The sequence below is a fragment of the Bombus vosnesenskii genome, unplaced genomic scaffold (genome assembly GCF_011952255.1).
Source record: "Bombus vosnesenskii isolate JDL3184/JDL3185 unplaced genomic scaffold, Bvos_JDL3184-5_v1.1 scf7180000013352, whole genome shotgun sequence".
In the NCBI taxonomy this organism is placed as follows: domain Eukaryota; kingdom Metazoa; phylum Arthropoda; class Insecta; order Hymenoptera; family Apidae; genus Bombus; species Bombus vosnesenskii.
In genome coordinates this window covers 2,538,367-2,555,333 of record NW_022882988.1, presented here as the reverse complement: position 1 = coordinate 2,555,333, position 16,967 = coordinate 2,538,367, and the positions used below count along the sequence as shown (strand labels likewise).

General features: G+C 41.4%; 1 protein-coding gene and 1 long non-coding RNA gene across 7 annotated transcripts in view; one reads left to right on the top strand and one right to left on the bottom strand.

The window, feature by feature from the left end:
* The window catches only part of LOC117236934 (multidrug resistance protein homolog 49), a 73,178-nt gene that overhangs the window by 13,903 nt on the left and 42,308 nt on the right, over positions 1 to 16,967 (top strand). For 2 of the 6 annotated variants that reach the window (XM_033500377.1, XM_033500374.1), the window contains exons 1-2: positions 12,762 to 12,914; positions 14,862 to 15,248. The exons of 3 other annotated variants lie outside the window; for them this stretch is intronic. The gene's annotated coding sequence lies outside the window, so the exon portion shown is untranslated. Of the gene's footprint in view, positions 1 to 12,761; positions 12,915 to 14,440; positions 15,249 to 16,967 lie in introns of those variants that run through there. One more of the 6 variants, XM_033500375.1, reaches the window with a different exon arrangement.
* On the bottom strand, positions 15,613 to 16,523 carry LOC117236935. Its single transcript, XR_004493923.1, has 3 exons — positions 16,482 to 16,523; positions 15,801 to 16,281; positions 15,613 to 15,651 (listed from the first exon to the last, which is right to left on the bottom strand). It is a non-coding gene; the product is annotated as an uncharacterized LOC117236935 (long non-coding RNA).

Below are 16,967 nucleotides of genomic sequence, written 5' to 3'. Positions count from 1 at the left end.
AAACGAGGGTGACCCGAATCCGAAAGGCAAATGAAGCCGCAGCCGAGCGGACGTTCAACGCTCGACCACATGGAAAACTCGCGTGTATCAGCGGTTTTCCATATCTCTAGCCGCTGTAGTTCGCATTTTCCGGCGGTGTTGCGCGAGAGCGCGATTAACCCGGGTCTCCAAACTCTGCACCGGTGAAGAATAATTAGCGGTGATACGGTTCACGAAACCAGTATTAATCGGTTTGGAAATAATAGATGCCGCTGCGGCGATTAAGCACGGGGGAAAAAGATACGCGTACGCGGCGAGTACCACGATAATGTCGTTTAATTAGCCAGCACATGCTTGTCGCATGACGTTATACGAGGTTGGAAACGCGACGTGGCTAGTTGAGTGAAAACCCTCCAATTTGTCCTGGAGTTTGTTCCGTTCTATATATGTATACTTGTTTCAGTCGTCTGCATTCTGTTTCGTGTCAAACTCCGTGCTGGACTCTATATCCAGCTTGTATAGCGAGTGATTGAATTCGAAGTACGATCCATCGTTCGTTGCGAATCGTTTCACGTCGATAGATTCGCTTTTTTCTCCTCTGTGTTTGCGATTTGAAAATAGTACGGACGATTGTAAAAATTGTTCCCGAGCTTTAGCACGGCCGTCGTTTCAGCTTTCCTTTTTGTTCCATGTTCGGCTCGAATAGACCGTAACATGGATCATTAATTCGAATATATATGATAGAGTTTTCGATAATAACCAACGCTTTCTAATAAAAAGATGGATTATCTGATAGCGTATTGTTAAGAGAAAACCGATCGTTTCACGATCCTGTATGTTGCGCTCGAGCCTTTATCAATGATCTATTGTGTTGTTAGATATCACCGTGGCGCGTACATCGAATCAACGTTTGTAACGCAATGCTTCAAATATCGAAGGTAGTTAATCAATTTATAGAGTAATCTCGTTAAATTCAAATTTGTGTCTCGATTCAATTTCAAGTTTCCCGATAGCTGTTGTCATTACATCAACCCGAAAATATCAACGAATAGTGTTCGACTCGAGGCGAACTCGTGAATCGTATTGAAGCGGATGAGAAACGAACGTTGGTACGTTCGAACAGGAAGTTTTTGTTTCGGTTACAGAGTTATGATTACATGGTTGGATACTTCTATAGAAGAGATGAAATAATGAGTGGATGCGCGGTTCAGAAACGTCCCAGTGAACTGGAGATGGAGCGTTCGTTTCGCGATAACGGCTATGATTTTCGTCGGGCGCGGGTTAAGCAAGCGATAAAATATCGTTGGCCATCAATTCGTACGTTTTCATTGCCTCTATTTTTCACCGTTGTAATCCGTCAATAAATTCTGGAAGAAGATAAACTGCCACCACGGTCCGTTGCAAAAATAGGAGCATCGTTACAGAGTATCGACGTTAAAAACGGCAATAAAGCAATAAAAAAGAGAAAAGAAATTGTTAAATTATTCGTCAGCAATTTGGAAGTTGCGTCTATCGATTCATTTTATAAACAAAGCTTTTGAACTCGTCTTCGTACCGTGTTACGCTAATAAGCGTTTACATATCGTCGCATATATGTTATTTAACACCGTGTTTGCTTATTTGAATTTTCATGAGTCATAAGTATATCATTGCTTTACTTTCTTTTTTACTTTATTCTATTATCATATCAGGTATTAATGGCTGACGTGGATGACAAGCGAGAAAATTACAGAAGTGTGATAATTCGCGCGATAAATATTTTTCAGCTCGACCACGCGAGTCTGTGGCACGGTGATACTGCTCGGCGAATCTCGGTTCGGTCTATTTCTGATTTACTCGGCACGGTTTACGAAATCCTTCGTTGAAAACGCTACGCGGTTATATTTCGGGCGCACTCCGGTTTATTTAACGCAAGCAAAACACAAAGGTGTTTGACTAATCACTAAGAAAATCAGTAAAAATCAAGCATCGGATAGTTTTTCGTGAATATCTTCTCCTTTAACGTTAACAAGCTTTGATTTCTTTATTAGCCGTATCATCCAACCATTGTACCAGTTAAGAGTCTCTTAAGAATCCAACGATGGAGTTCACGAAGCTGAGGAAAATCGAACAATTTTATTCAATTACTCCTATTACCGTGGATTTTCCATCGTTCAGGCGATCATCTGTCATCATCTATGCTACTAGTTGTATAACGTGCAATGTTGAAATTCTGATCTATCCCCTAGAACACACGCTATTACTTGGTTTAAACGATGTCAATAGAACTCGACCCGTGCGGATCGCTTACGATCGATCGATTCACGAGCGACCGTATCCGAGTGTCATGATTTCATTTGGTTGCGAAATACGCTCCGATCGGTTCATAGGGTTCGTGTCACGATCCGTGCGTGACTCGTGAATGCGTAGTTGCATGTCGCCGATCGAACGTCGCGTCGTCGTCTAGTTCGAGGTCCCGAGGTCGCGTTTCGTTGGTCGATCGTTCAAGAATGGCTTCGCGACGACGGTCTGCAGGGACTTCTATTTCTGTCGACCACAGCGACGCGACCTGTCGTGCGTTGACTTCGTTTCAATAATTCACGTTGATTACGCCCGGAACCAATTCGAACCGCTCTTATTCTATTAACCGCTCTTTCCACGCGATCGTTCCACTGCAGCGTGGGCTCCGTTGCAAAAGTGGACGCCGAGATTTCGCGAACGATCATGACTGGCGTATTTTTGGAACAGGCTGACCTGACAGAGACGGATACCGAAGTTTCGTGAACAATTTAAACGTACCGTATATGCAAGGTTTCGCAGAGCGAAGGATGATAGATGAGAAGCGATATACAGGTGTTGGCTAGTCATACGAATTTTTCATAACTTTCGCAATTTTTTAGAAATCTTAATCCTAATAACAAGAGTATAGACGCTTTTATTTTCTTACTTTAACCTCGGTCTCGCGTTCTTCCACTATAAACGAGTGGATATTTTATGCATTTCAAAGTTCTACTACATCTTAATGGAACCATCGAAAACAATCGCGATACTCGACTGCAGAATCGTTTTTCAACCGTACGTTGCTCGGGGCTGAAAAGATCTCAGAAACAGCACGATCATCGTCGTTGATAATTCAAAGATCTTTCATTATTTCTGCTGCTTCCGTTCTCCATCTCGCGTTCTTCGGGTAGAATTAAACGAGCGTGTGCAACGAGAGAGTGCACCCCTCGAAAGGGTGTGTAAAAAATCGTCTCAACCCCTTTTCAGCAACGTTTCCAGTGTCGCACCTTTTCTCCACTAGTTCCCGAGGGGTTGTTCTCCCTGTTTTGTTCCTGGTTGCGGGCTGTTCGCGGACCCGCAACCGTGAATCGCGTTAATGCTCGTGCTGCGATTTATGGATGTTGCCTGTGCATCCCCCGGGCAGAAAGAGAAACACAAAGCAACAGAGAAAAATGGAAACAAAGAAAGGAACGCTCGTGAGAAGTGAAATAGTGAGAAGGGTTAGCGTTCTAGCGAAAATAAAATCGAATGTGAAACTGCGGCCGAGGGGAATCTTTCTTTGAGAGCTGCTCGTTTCGCTCGCCAGTCGCTGATTGTTATTTCAAAGTCAGCTTTGCAATTTCAACGCTTTCGCAACACGACGATCATTTTTACGCGACCATATCGATAACAAATGTTGTACTGTCGTTAGCTGTTGATGTAGTTATGGCAATACGTTTCGTATTATCCCGACGATATCGCTTAAAATTAGTTATCGTGATACTTTGTGAGGTATATTTCGCGAATCTGTAATTTGTTCAACTCCTATATTGGCAACCAAAATCTCCATACTCGTTTGGTAATTATAATTAGGCGCCTTGAGTTTATTCTTTCTACACATCAAATATAGAATGATAGTTCTCATCTCAATTCCATATTTTCCCTAAAACGTTAGTCCTTCGTTTCTGTAGTTCATCAAGTACAGTTGTAAACAAACAATTGATGTCAAAAAATTCTATATGAATATAGTCTGATACTAAAGTTACTTATCACTCTTTCGCACATACGAAAATTTTCAAATTTCCCGCTCTGTATATTTCGGTTCATTAATCAAGGGAATGTTATTTTCATTACGAACTTGCCTATGCTTCACGATATATATTCTCATCGCCAGACAAGCTTATAAATATATCTAAAGTTTGTATACTTAGAATTTCTCTGCACGATTTTGTTGTAGAAATGTAACTGACAAAAATATCCAAGAAATGGAAATTTAGCGTGGTTTTGTGTCAAAAAGAACGTAGCAAATTGCCAACATAAGGATTAAGTCTTCGCTAGAGCGAACGCAAACGCGCGCGATTGCATGACGCTTATAATTGGAAAAAATAGTACGAACGTTGAATGTTACGCGGATTGAATTACGTGTTAGGTAAAATTTGCGGATGAGGGATGGAAAGAGGAAAGAGCGCAAGAGAGTGACGCGATGCGAGATGAACATTTCTGGTTCGGGTTTCGATTCCGCCTGTCGCCGCACGGCTACCGCGCGTAATCCGCTTTGCGGACGCGTGCGAACTTTTAATACCTCGGCCCGTGTTCGCCATCAGGCCGCGTAAGTAGAAAGTCTGACCCGGAGATTCAAATCCTGAAACATCGAAACGGGCGCAACGAGCTTTCCCTGAAAAAAAGAGAGGTGCAATAAACTGTGGAAGTTTAACTTTAACGTGTTTTGCATTTCTGCTAGCAAGGACACGCGAAAGCTGCAGATTTTTCTTCCACCCCTCTTTTTTTATAGTCGTTTAAAGGGAATTACGTTTAAACGTACTATAAAACGGGTCGTGACATCACGAGTTTAAAACAGCTTTTAAATATTAATGGATAACTGTATTTTTCATCGTTGATCAAAATCATTTGAATTAGTCACTGGAATAGCGTTTTTGTATTTCCATTTTTTGCCTCTGTGGTCGCATTATAGAGCAATTTTTGACGTTCTTTCTTATCCTTTTATATCGCGAAGAAAATCCGTTGGAAAGACCTTCGCCAACCTGATTGATTTTTCACAGATTCAACGCAATCGTAAAGTTAACCACGCGTATTGGTCGAAAGTGTCATACAAACAAACAAAACAATGTAGTACTTCCTTTGCTTCCAGCCACATTTCCTTTCAGTTTTGCACAGTACGTATACGATAACAGTCGCTCGTCTTAAGAAGAAGAACTATGTTTCGGAACTGTGCAGTTAACGATAAACACTAAATAGCGTAGTTACGTCAAGTGTCTTTCGTCCGCTTTAATATATGTGACATTACCAGCCCGCGATTTTTCCCTCAGGAGGATCGGCGGGCGGCTATTAGAGAAAAAACATCGTATAAAGATGAACGAGTTGTCAGATGTAACAAGTTTGTTTATCTCGACGTTTCTTAAGTTTATAGCATAAAAGCATTTTGTTGTAGCTAATTTCGTTTTTATCTGAAAAATGAAGTAGTATCGCTTATTTAATGATGATTGAGCTATTATTCCAAAGGCTACGGTAATTAACGTCTCTGTTTACTTTTTCTTTTGCTTTCAGTAAATTTCATAATACCATCAGCCAGGTACATAATTGTCACTTTATTTGTGAAAAGAAAATAATATATTGGGTTGGTAACTAAATGATTTTGTCATTAGATGATAATGACAAATATCCTAGTTGCCAACTTATTATTTACTCTTCAAATATTTTTTATCGTAAAACGGTAACATAATTGACCGTAAATTCCAAGGTTTTTGAATACTGCGTTATTGTCGTATTTCTCATTCTTTTTCAAAATTTGTCAATTTCAAAACTTGATCAGCACGATTTTTAAATGGTTCAAATATGAGGTAATAGACGATAGCGGGTCGTTTCTCAAAATTCATATGTCGTTTCACAGCGTAGAAATTGTTAATCGCGTGTACGAAAGATACAGAAATTTTGACTAATGAAATAAAGACAGATATTCGTCGATGTAAACGGTATAAACGGACCGCGTAAGTTCGAATTGCATGAAATCATCGGATGTAAGCCGTGGGTGATCGCAAAGGCTGTTTACGCGTGTATTGTAACCTTCGTTGGGTAGGCAACCGCTGTTTGATTCGTAGCGAGGAGAAGAGCCACTCTGTCCTTCGTTAATCGACTCTTTTCGTACTGTAAAACTCGCGTTTCCATGCCGATGGATTTTGTCAATATGCGAGAACGCGAGATACGCGGAATTAATAATATTGATTATTCCCTCTAATTTCGATCGTAATTTAAATTAAAGGACCGAGAATATTCCTTTGCTACGTCTGAGTGAACGTCTCCTTTATGACTTCCATGCAACGCATCGTCGATATTTCTTTTCGAACACGAATCGTTTGTCGGGAACCATAGCAAAAGAGTGTCGGAGAATCTGAACGGAGAAAGCAAATAGACGATCTCGATTGCATCTAATTAACGTTGTTGTAAATATCCAGTGTCTCGCAACAAATCGATTCTGTTTACGGTTTGCCGACATCGAATAAATTACAAGCAATGTCGAGTCCCTGCATTAATTATGAATTATCTGTCGTGCGCGTGGCCGCTACGATATCAGAGCGTACAGGGGAGTTTCTATGGAAAAGCGATCGCTGCTAGTTGAGCGTGAAATAAGTTTTTCACGATCGAGAAAGAAAAAGGCACAAAGAGTATCCGATGTTCTTTGAGAACGCTGCAATCTTATCCTCCGTTTTTCTTTTTAACGATCATAAACAGCGAGATATTAGAATCGTAATTTTCGCAAACTCCAGCCTCTTGACACAATACACCGATACTCGTACACTTTGCCCCCTTTTTCCCTTTTTTTCTCTCTGTTCTTTTATTTTTTTCTTACTTCGAGCCGGAGAACAGTTTATAGTTTATACGGAGCTTTTCGATTGATTCTCGTTAAACGAGCTGTTTGACATTGACACGGAAAATATATACCGTCGAGTTATGAGAGCCGAAGAACGTCAACGATGTGGTAGCCAAGGAGGTAAAACGTATATTAAAGGAGAGAAAAGAAGAAGGATCTGCACCAGACGTTGCATCTTGATGTTATTAAATGGCTTTTTCTGCTTCACCCACACCTTCGTAATGTTTCTGAGCCTTCCGAAGGCTTTTTTTGCTCTCCACCGTCTGATCCCTCGGTTGTTCTTCATTCCATCTTTTTTTTATCTTTCATTGCCTTCTTTCCCATTTTTCCGCCGTGAAAACACTGTCCGTACTTTGCCTTCTCTTGCACGACGTACTTACTCCCTTTTTTTTTTTTAAATCGTAAATTGCTCTCGGTTCTTTTTTACCTAGAACGTGCTCTTTCCGTGCTAGAACTCTTTAAAGATTTTCTTTCTCTTCTGTTCCACCGTGGAACGTACGTTATTGGGGTCCTTCGAGTTACGATATCTGTTACGAAAATTCTTCGCCGTTCTGGGAACTCGAAGCGTTTGACGACTTTGATAACGCGTTTCGTAATAAGAGTCTTGTCACAACGTATTTTTATTGTGCAATTGTACCTTCTTTTTTCTTCTCTTGAAATCGCGTTTATCTTTCTGATTCTTCTCTGTCGTAAAACAAACAGAACAAGAGACATCACGAATAATCTTTCAACAAACTTCCCTTGTTTGCTGACATTTCTTGGAAGTTTCGCTGCAATTTGCAGCTGAAAAAGCACTTCAAACCACTTGAGAAGAATATTTATTCTCTTCCCGAAATCTTCCCGATTTGTAGGTAAAACGTTTGTCAATTACGCTATCGAGAGCTATTCCCACCTTCAATTTTCGTTATTTATCCCCAGGCGATCTACTTCCCCTAATCAAGTTAATCGACCACTAACACTTTCCATCTATTTTTCAACAATTATGCAATGTTATATAAAACTCTCCGCTAGCATCTATTATTACACCATCTGCCCTATTATCTCGTCGTTGTTATACTATTTATAACCATCCTGTCAATCGTATCAATTTCAATCAAATCTCAATGAAGATCAATCACTCATCGTTTACCAAGTCGTTGCCCTTAACCATGTATCTCGTATTTCTGTTCACCCCATCGTTCTACGCGACCTTAACTCAATCTACTGCAACCAAAAATTTTTCCCTAAATTTAACGTAATTTCCTCACACACGGTATCGTTGTCGCTTACGTATTTCGTACAGGCGGATTTGCTAGTAATTTTAGGGTCGATTCGAAGTCCAATGCTCGGCTACAATCTCCTCGAATGGATACCAATTAAAATAACTGGCCGGGGGTATGTACGGCTTCGAGGCCGGCGACGGTTCAAAGGGGGTTCAGAGGTCGTTGGAGTGCTTTCATAACTGTTAATAGGAAACAATTGCCGTCTCGATTAAATTCCACTGAACTATTACGGGCGTCGTCGACATCGTGCCGTAAGGAGGAAGCGGGACTCCGGCTTTCGGTCTTGCAGTTTCGAGGTTACTGGCCTTTCTCGATTCTCCAACCTCCGCCGGGATTCCTCTTGCGTACCGCTTCCTAGTTTTCCGTGCTGTTGTTTGGCTGTGCACGGCTCTGTATTACTGTAATAGTCAAACTGGCCTTTCGAAGCGATTTCGTAGTCCAGGTCGTGATTTGTCGCGATACCAGCCAACGCCAGATTCCGTGATTTCCAAGTAATGCCGGTCCGAACGAGGTCACGGTTCTGAATGCCGTAGAATATCGAGCGACCTCGATGTGAATCGAAGAAGGTACTAGGGGATACAATGCGCCTGCAATTCGAGCATAGAACATGGATAGCGTTGAAAGGCCAACGAATTTATTGCGATAAATACGTAGACCCGCGATGCTTGACCGTGGATCGACGCTGGATTTTTAAACGATTCGCGGGTATCAATGTCGAGCTTGCGCGTGTGTTCCGAAAGCTTAAATTATCGCGATATTATAACAAAACATTCGAGTCTTATCGATCTTCCAGTTAACAGCGAAACGTTACAGCTTCGTTTCAAAAAACGAAAGTTCGATCGAGCCTTGGGAATCGTTGAAAAATCCAACGTTAAATCTATGGTTGAGCCTGGATCGTTGTCGCGTTGAAGGTTAACATTCAATTATGTGTAAAGGTATTATTGGATCGTGAATTACTGAGAAATATCATTGGAGCTGTTAGGTCGGTGTATGCGAAATGTCAGAATAATTTTTATGAATCACTGTACTTTTCCAATGACTATTCTACTATTCTAGATTTATAAGAGTCATCGGTTCTATAATTGTAAAATTCCTCGAATAGAGTTGTTACAGTTTCTTCTAAAATAATTTCTCCAATTCAAATATTGCGTGGGCGAAAGATCTTCAATCTTTCACAAATGCTGAATTTATGTTTCTAACAACTTTCCTGACATTGATGTTTTTTTCTCTCCCCCCCCCCCTCTCATATCTTTGTTATAATCCTTCCTTCATATAATCAATAGTTATCGATTTAATAGACGACAAAATTTAATAGATGATCTGGTCTGCTAAAATCCATGTCGACACTAAGACAACATATCGTATGCGCTTAACATAATCTTCTAATATTAAACGGAAGATCTATAGTATCCCATATCTGTTACAGACACTTCGGTCAATAACCAAGTCGTAGGTTGCCGCGTTATCGATAGGAGTCGAATGTTTTCGTTTCTGTTGTAATATCGCAACAATTTGAACTTCAAATCGGCGTGGATTTGGTAAGCGATAAAGGTCGGTATTATAGAAACGAAATCCCTGTGACGATTCGAATGGCACCATTTATCGTTGCCGTATCGTTATTTGCTCGTTAATTTAGCATTCGATCACCGAAGATAAAGAGGCTCGAGGCTCTGCCGAAGTCACTGATAGATAGCTCGATCTACTTTCACCGATGTTGTTTACTTGTCGATGGCTAATTGTTGGCGATCCGAGAACTCGCCGCCGAGTCGATTATTCTAGCTGGCTGGTTTACGCAGCTTTATTAGTCGATAGTTATCCACACCACCGGGCAGGTAATACTGCCGTTACTCTACTATTGTCGCTGTTCTCCAAGCTACCTGGAAACTGTATCGCCCTGTGGTGTACAATTAATCGTGCCTCACAATAGCTCGTTACTGCCTAACCAGCCATACTAGCGGGCTGGTAAGAATTAAGCTCATTCAATGAGATGATATCGCAAAATATTGTGACTCGTTGTTATTGTTGGTTTAACACGGCGTCATTGTTCTCTGAAAAAATTACATGCTATTCTACTTATCAATTAAGAGTTTAAGGATACTTTGACTCGAGGCAAACGTTTATCAAGAATTAATTGAAAGGCTAAAAAAAAAAAAAAAAAAAAAAAAGAAATAACGAGCAATTTTCTTTGCCAATTACAAGTTTAAAAATGCTGTTATTTTAGCGGGACATTTATTAAGAATCATTAACGGAGAAGTTGATAGGAAAAGTAGTATTAGTGAGAAAACCTACAATTTGAGAAAATTGTAGATAAAAGTAGATTTTGATACAGAAATTTATATATCTATAACGTAGGAGTATAAAAAGTGAAATTTTCTGCTCTACTTTTTTGTATATTTCTCAATTTCATTGCACGGATACATGATAAATCTTCACTTGTTAAGAAACAAATCATTTGTTTTCGTAAGTTTATTTATAGCAAGCAGACGGTATAAATAAAGAATGATGTTTGCAGCATCAGCTTTATCTATTTTTGAATTTTTGGATTTTACCAATGTGGGTTCTAAAGGCTCGTGTAATGCTTCTGAAGATGAAAACACTTTACAGAATGTACTCGTAAGAAAATCATGAATAAATATTACGTATTGTTTAAAAACACACTTGTGTCAGTTCTTCACTTAGGTTTTTAATTAAGATTATCAAACGCGTTATAGAACTTCACTGGCAATTCAACAACTACGATCAACATGTTGGAAAGTTTCATTACATAAATATTCTCGTGCCAGAAAATTTTCGAAAATGTCCAGGATGGAGCGACGATATACACGTCGAATAGAGTTTTGTCGTTTATAGATTGGGCGCAACACCGTCTTGAGAACGTTCTTGGAAAATTTTCTGGCAGCGGAAATGGGTCACTGTGTCTACCGTGACGTCGAGGTCGATCCCGTTGCAGCCGCTGCATCTGCATCTTGCAGTGGTTGAGATCACGCTGCGTATAGACGCTAGACGTCGAATAATCGATGTCTGAGTATATGTTTGCAAGCGGATCGTCGCATCACTTCCCTCAACAGAAACTCGGAACTGATACAGCGCGCTTTTATCACGAAACGCACTCCTCTAATCGGGCGTACGCCAGTTGAACTCGACTTGATTGCCAGTATCGTTAAACAGAGATTGTACCAATCAGAATCCAAAGGTCACGCGTAATACTGTACTTTTTTGGTATTTGATATTAAACAACAGCTAGGATTAGAGGAGACGAGTCAATCGATGATTGAAGGTAGATCAATTCAGGAATTAATTTCAAGATACGATCGTCTGTCCCTATCAATTTGAACGTATATTGCAGATAGACGTGTGTCGAAGTTGTTGACTCACTATAATCAAATTTTCCTTTGTTTGTCAGATAAAAAAAATGTATAATTTGTCACTATGGTATAAAAGCTAATAAGGACTGTTATAATTGGATCAGTTGGTACAATGATATAACAGAATAGTATAAACGATAAGAATATGGACGATTGTTTCTACGATTCGATTTGTATTGCAGATAGAGATACAGATGTATGGAAATTATTAGCTTCCTATAATTGCATTTTTCTTTCACTTCAGATAAAAAATGTTCAACTTTTTACTCTAGAAAAAGAGAAGATGATGATCGTTACAACAATACTTGGATCAATTAATGGTAAAATAATAGTATAGTAACAAATGTATAAGTAATTGTCGAGGCGCAGACAGATAAATTATATAATTTTAAAGTTGCAGAAAATTAGAGATATTTAGATTATGTGTATTTATACTTAATTATAGGATATACATATAATTGTCAAAGTGAAAGGTATATCTTGGATCCACAAACGTGCAGAAGCTCACTAAAGGGGTGGTTTTAATTTGAAACATTTTAACCTGTCGGTCGAAGTCCAGCGTCTGATAAATCGTTCGGATTATATCCATTCATCAGATCGAGGGAACAGTATGTTTGTAGCCGTTGTGCTCCAGCAACCCACATTTATCTCGTGCCAAGCCTGCGCTTTCGTATTTGCGCTTTGCACAGGCCGCGTATCCGACCACGGATGTCAGTCTTCGCGCAGAATTTTTCCTACTTTCGTTTGGTCCGTGCCTCGATCGATCTTACTTTCCACGCATCTATTGTTTCGAGAAATAATACCACACTCTTATTGAAACGTTACACAGTTCGTATATAATCCTTGAATCGACCGATCGATTCCAATCCTAATTGAGAGGTCGTAAGATCGACGACGGTGAATTGAACGAAGATCATTGAGAACGAGATCGAGCGGTGAAACGGAACGAGGAGCGGTGCTCTAAAATAAACTTTTGGCATTACTCGCTGATTAGACGGAGAGAAGAGAGGATGTTCGAGATGGAAAATACCGGAACGATGCAACTTCCGTTCATTTTAGACGAGTACGTCAGAGGTTCTCGAAATACGTCATCGGGCGGCCGAAAAGACTAGCGACGTCAGACGTCATCGTTCGATCACAGGAGCGTCGCGACGCCACGGTGTGCCAGGCGGCGCGAATCTCGTCCCCAGAATTTCGACGATATCCGGTTCGCACTGGTTCCCGCTGGCTCGCTTCCGATCTCGACCACGTTCACGAACACACACGGTGCACGTCCGGCCGTGGTCGTCCCTTTTCGACTTGCGGCGTTTGCTTCAGTCCAAGAGGGATGAAAAAGAGGGGACGCGTCGTCGTTGCGTAAGCGTCTGGACGTCGAGGCACCGTTGCGTCAGTCGTTCGAAAGCTACTAAGCATCGCGGTCCACGAAAAATCCGAGGGAATAAAGCGCTCGCTCTTGCAACATTAGTGAGTTTCTCAAGAAAATAATCGCCGTCGAGAAAGAATCTGCGAAAAGCCGGCACATCACCGAAGCTTTTCAACTTTGCCTCGTCTCGACTGCGCTTGGCTTCCTCTCCCGTTCAAGGTCACATCGCCTCGCATCATCTCGTTTCGCCGCATAAATCGCCGCGCGAATTTCGAGTGTGCTTCTCTCTCTGCCACAGACCTTGACGGTGGAAAATTCAAGGTCAATGGCAGTACGTCGCTTTACAATAGGAACACGAGCGCGCAGCCGCGCCGTGAGATCGAATTTTATGGTGGCGCCCAGACGACGCGAACGATACGTGATTATGGGACGGAGCCATGTCGAATGATCTTCTGTTCGCGCCTCTTGATCAACCGGTAGCGAATCGGTCGTACGATGTTGTCTTCGATTCATCGATCCTCTCGTCTATCTTTGATCAAACGTTTACCGATTACATAAGGATTGATGGCATCGTCTTTCAAGTACATATATCGAGAGGGTTTGTTTTCGCCGTGACCTTCATCTACAAACGACCTTCCTCTTCGATATATCTTCGTGAACTATAAAAGATAATCGTATCTTTTTGTTTCGAATACTCGTATTGAATAAATCGAAGGCGTAGTACAACGTGAAATAAATAGCCCGATATTCGGGAGCACGTGTAACGTAACTCGACCGTGGCATCTAATACCGTGGCTGGTCTGCTTTAAGGTGGCGCGTTATTTTCCACGCTTGAATTTTTTCACCACCCGGTTCTCCTATTAAATTCGCGCAACTGCACTTGGACGTTTGCATTTTGCACGCGGTGCAAAGTGACGTACCCTGGCGAGTGTTGTTATTCGCCTATGTTTCTTCCATTCTCATGCAGCTTCGTGACACGGGGATAACTCTTCCGATGGAGTATCATAGCTCTTTCCTTAAGTATCGTCGTTGGTACAACAGTCGCGTTTTGCAAAGCTTGCAGCAACAACGATCGGTCTTCCGCGAACTTTCTAAGGGGAAAACCGGGATTTCCTCGTTCTCCGTTCGATCGTGTCTCTCATTGTTCGATCACGTGTTTTCCTTGTTTCATCCATTAAGAACCGCAACGCGTATTCGAAGTAGCTTTAACGAAGCTATGTCGAATAAGGAAATTCGTAATTCAGGAAAAATTCGTTTCTTTCTCGCATTTGCGACGGCTTCGTCGATATTGGCGACACGTTTTTTCCCGCACGTGCATGCATAATATATGACATACGAATCGATTCGAAGAAAATTGTCGTTACTTCACCCGATGTCACGAGATCGTTTTGATTGAAATATTTTGCATTTGTTTGTTAGATCACGAGTTTCTTCCGTGTGCCATCCATCGTATTTCTATTCTGCATTAATCCCTCGCGTTTTCCTTTACGTTGTAATTCTTTGATACTACCAGTAAACTCATCTACATTAGCTTTATTTCACTGCGAGAAAATTGCGCGTTCTAAATCCTAAGAAGATTAGTACAATTATTCATATAGAGTGGTCCTCTGTACATCTCCACTTCTTATCGGTGAAAACAGGACGCAACAAATTGCATGCCACAAGTAGAATACGAAGGGTTAATTTTCAACCAAGTACTACACGATTATTTATCATTTAATCATTACACGTTCGAAATAAATCTGCGATTCGATCCACTGTTGCCATATTCTCACCATAACATCCCTAGAAAATAGCGAAAGATCAACAGAAATTGCTCGAAAGTTAAATTCGTACGATAATCGAACTCCTGTTTCATTCAGCTGTCTCTAATCACGTATTGGCAATCAGTAATTGTACGGCATAGTAAATTACGATCGGTGGCGCGGTGACGGTTGATCGGGTGCTACGACCGAGAACGAGGAAACCCAGCCGCATGTAAACTCGGGGAGACGGCGTTATCTCGCCGATGTCACCTCGAGCGTATAAAAGACGGACTCTTTCGACAGGTGGCTTCAGTAATTCATACTCGTGCGAGGCCGACCGATCCCGCCAGATTTAGTTCTCGTTCCACGTCGCGTGTGAACCTTCCCCACGAACACACGGTTGTTTGGTGCTGTGCGTGTCGAAGGTCATAGACAACGTCGTTCTGCACTCTTCATCCCCTTGGCTCCCGACGCTTCCACCCAACTTTTGGATACATCTTCGATCGATCTTCGTTGGATCACGCGGTTCGTGCACGGCCGTGGGATACGCGTGCATTGACAAGCCGCATAGTGAAGCCTAGTGAAGTTGCGAGGGACACTTATGAAGGGGTCCGTCAACGCACCGAGGCCTATCGTTGATCAGAACAGATATATTTGGGATAACGATTGGAAACAGTAGCTTGGTACAAGGTACGTGATAAAAGTACTACCGGGGGTCTTCGTGGATTTAATTATCGCACGTTGATATCTTCTTTGTCGATTCGGCGAATTTGTGCGACGATCGTGATCATTGAACTCGTCGATAATATTTTTCTTTTATTTTCGGCGACCATAGAGTCCTATTAATATACTGGACTTGAAGTATCGCGTCGTCGCAATCGTCTGGAGAGTATCGATATTTTTGGACGATCTATATTTTTCAAACAGCGAGATGTTTGGAAGATATGGGTGTTAAAAATTGCTCAGAGTAGAGAAGAATCGTGCACGTTTTTGGGATGTTTCATATAGACGATATAGGAAACACGTGTTTGATGATACGTTTACATGGCAACGATTAATCACCGTTGGCTAATACACGGTTATCTGCGAGATCCTGGAAAAGGGTCGATTTAATCAGCGGAGGATATCAAACGCGTATGCTAGAATATATCAAGTTGATGCAACAGGAATTCATAGCCTGCATTGATTTTGACCTATGTTCTACGCACGGGTCAAATCACTTATCTTTGAAGCGTGCTTTACCTTGATCCCTCGTCAGACGCATTTGTACCGTGTTAATTTATTATTCCTACGGTTCGTGGATAGACTGTTTCGCTTCGAAGCAGAAGAAATTTTATAAGCGGAATAAAGTTTCATCTGTCGTTTTAACGTTTTAACGTTGAACTTTGACGAAGCCTAACGAATACGCGAAAGGTAAACGACCAAGTAGTTGGAATGCGACGGAATGAAACCCTGCGTCGCCGCTTAATCCTATTTAAAATTGAATCACCGACAAGCGGGTTCGTCTCCGTTCGTCGATGTTTCCGTGACCTTTTCTCCGCGACCTGTTGCCGTCAAAATGGCACGGAGGTACCACGATTAGAAGGAACATCGTACGTCGCTGTATCGCTTATCATCATCCCATCATACGTCCAGATTTGCCGATTTCCCCGTACGATTCGATGAAACGAACTCGCCAGGAAAATATAACATTTCTAAGAGGGAAATTTTCACTCGGGACAACCTGAAATTATTTTATTTGTATTTTCTAGCGTTATTTAATTTTTTCAACCTTTCTTCCCTGTGTCTATTAATTCCGCAACAGTTCTATAATTATCGCCCGCAGTTCTCGTTCACAGTTTCTATTTATTTGTTCGTCGTTCCTTTTTTCCACGTTCACGTAGGCGGGTTCGTTTAAATAGAGCTTGAAAAATTCAAACGTACCAAACAAATCTCGGAGGACCGGCAGTTGCAGCAACGGAACGCTTGTAACTAGTAGCAGAAACGCTGTACCAAAATAATCTTCGTGCGCAACTTTTATTAAAGCGTTGGCTGCGAACTGGCACAAGGCTCTGTTAGGATAGTCGTGTTCGTTGACCTACATGAATGAGAAATCGCACGATTTACCAATTTCCACGGGAATTCGCTCACTCGGTTTTGCTATTCTATACTCGTATTAATCGCGTGTATCTCGCTTCTATATTCTCGTGGTTATTACCAACAAGAACGAAACCCAAACCGGATGGGTGCTATTGCGTTGTAGCATTATTATCACACTCGAAATAAACTTCGTTGATCCATTATTGGCTTTATGGAAGTAAACTGGTAGGTTGCCAAATTTTGGTCGAGTGTCTCTGTCTGTAAACAGAATGGAAAGTGGTCGTTGGAAAAGGAAGAGGGACACGATCTCTCGTGGTGCAAGTTACTTGG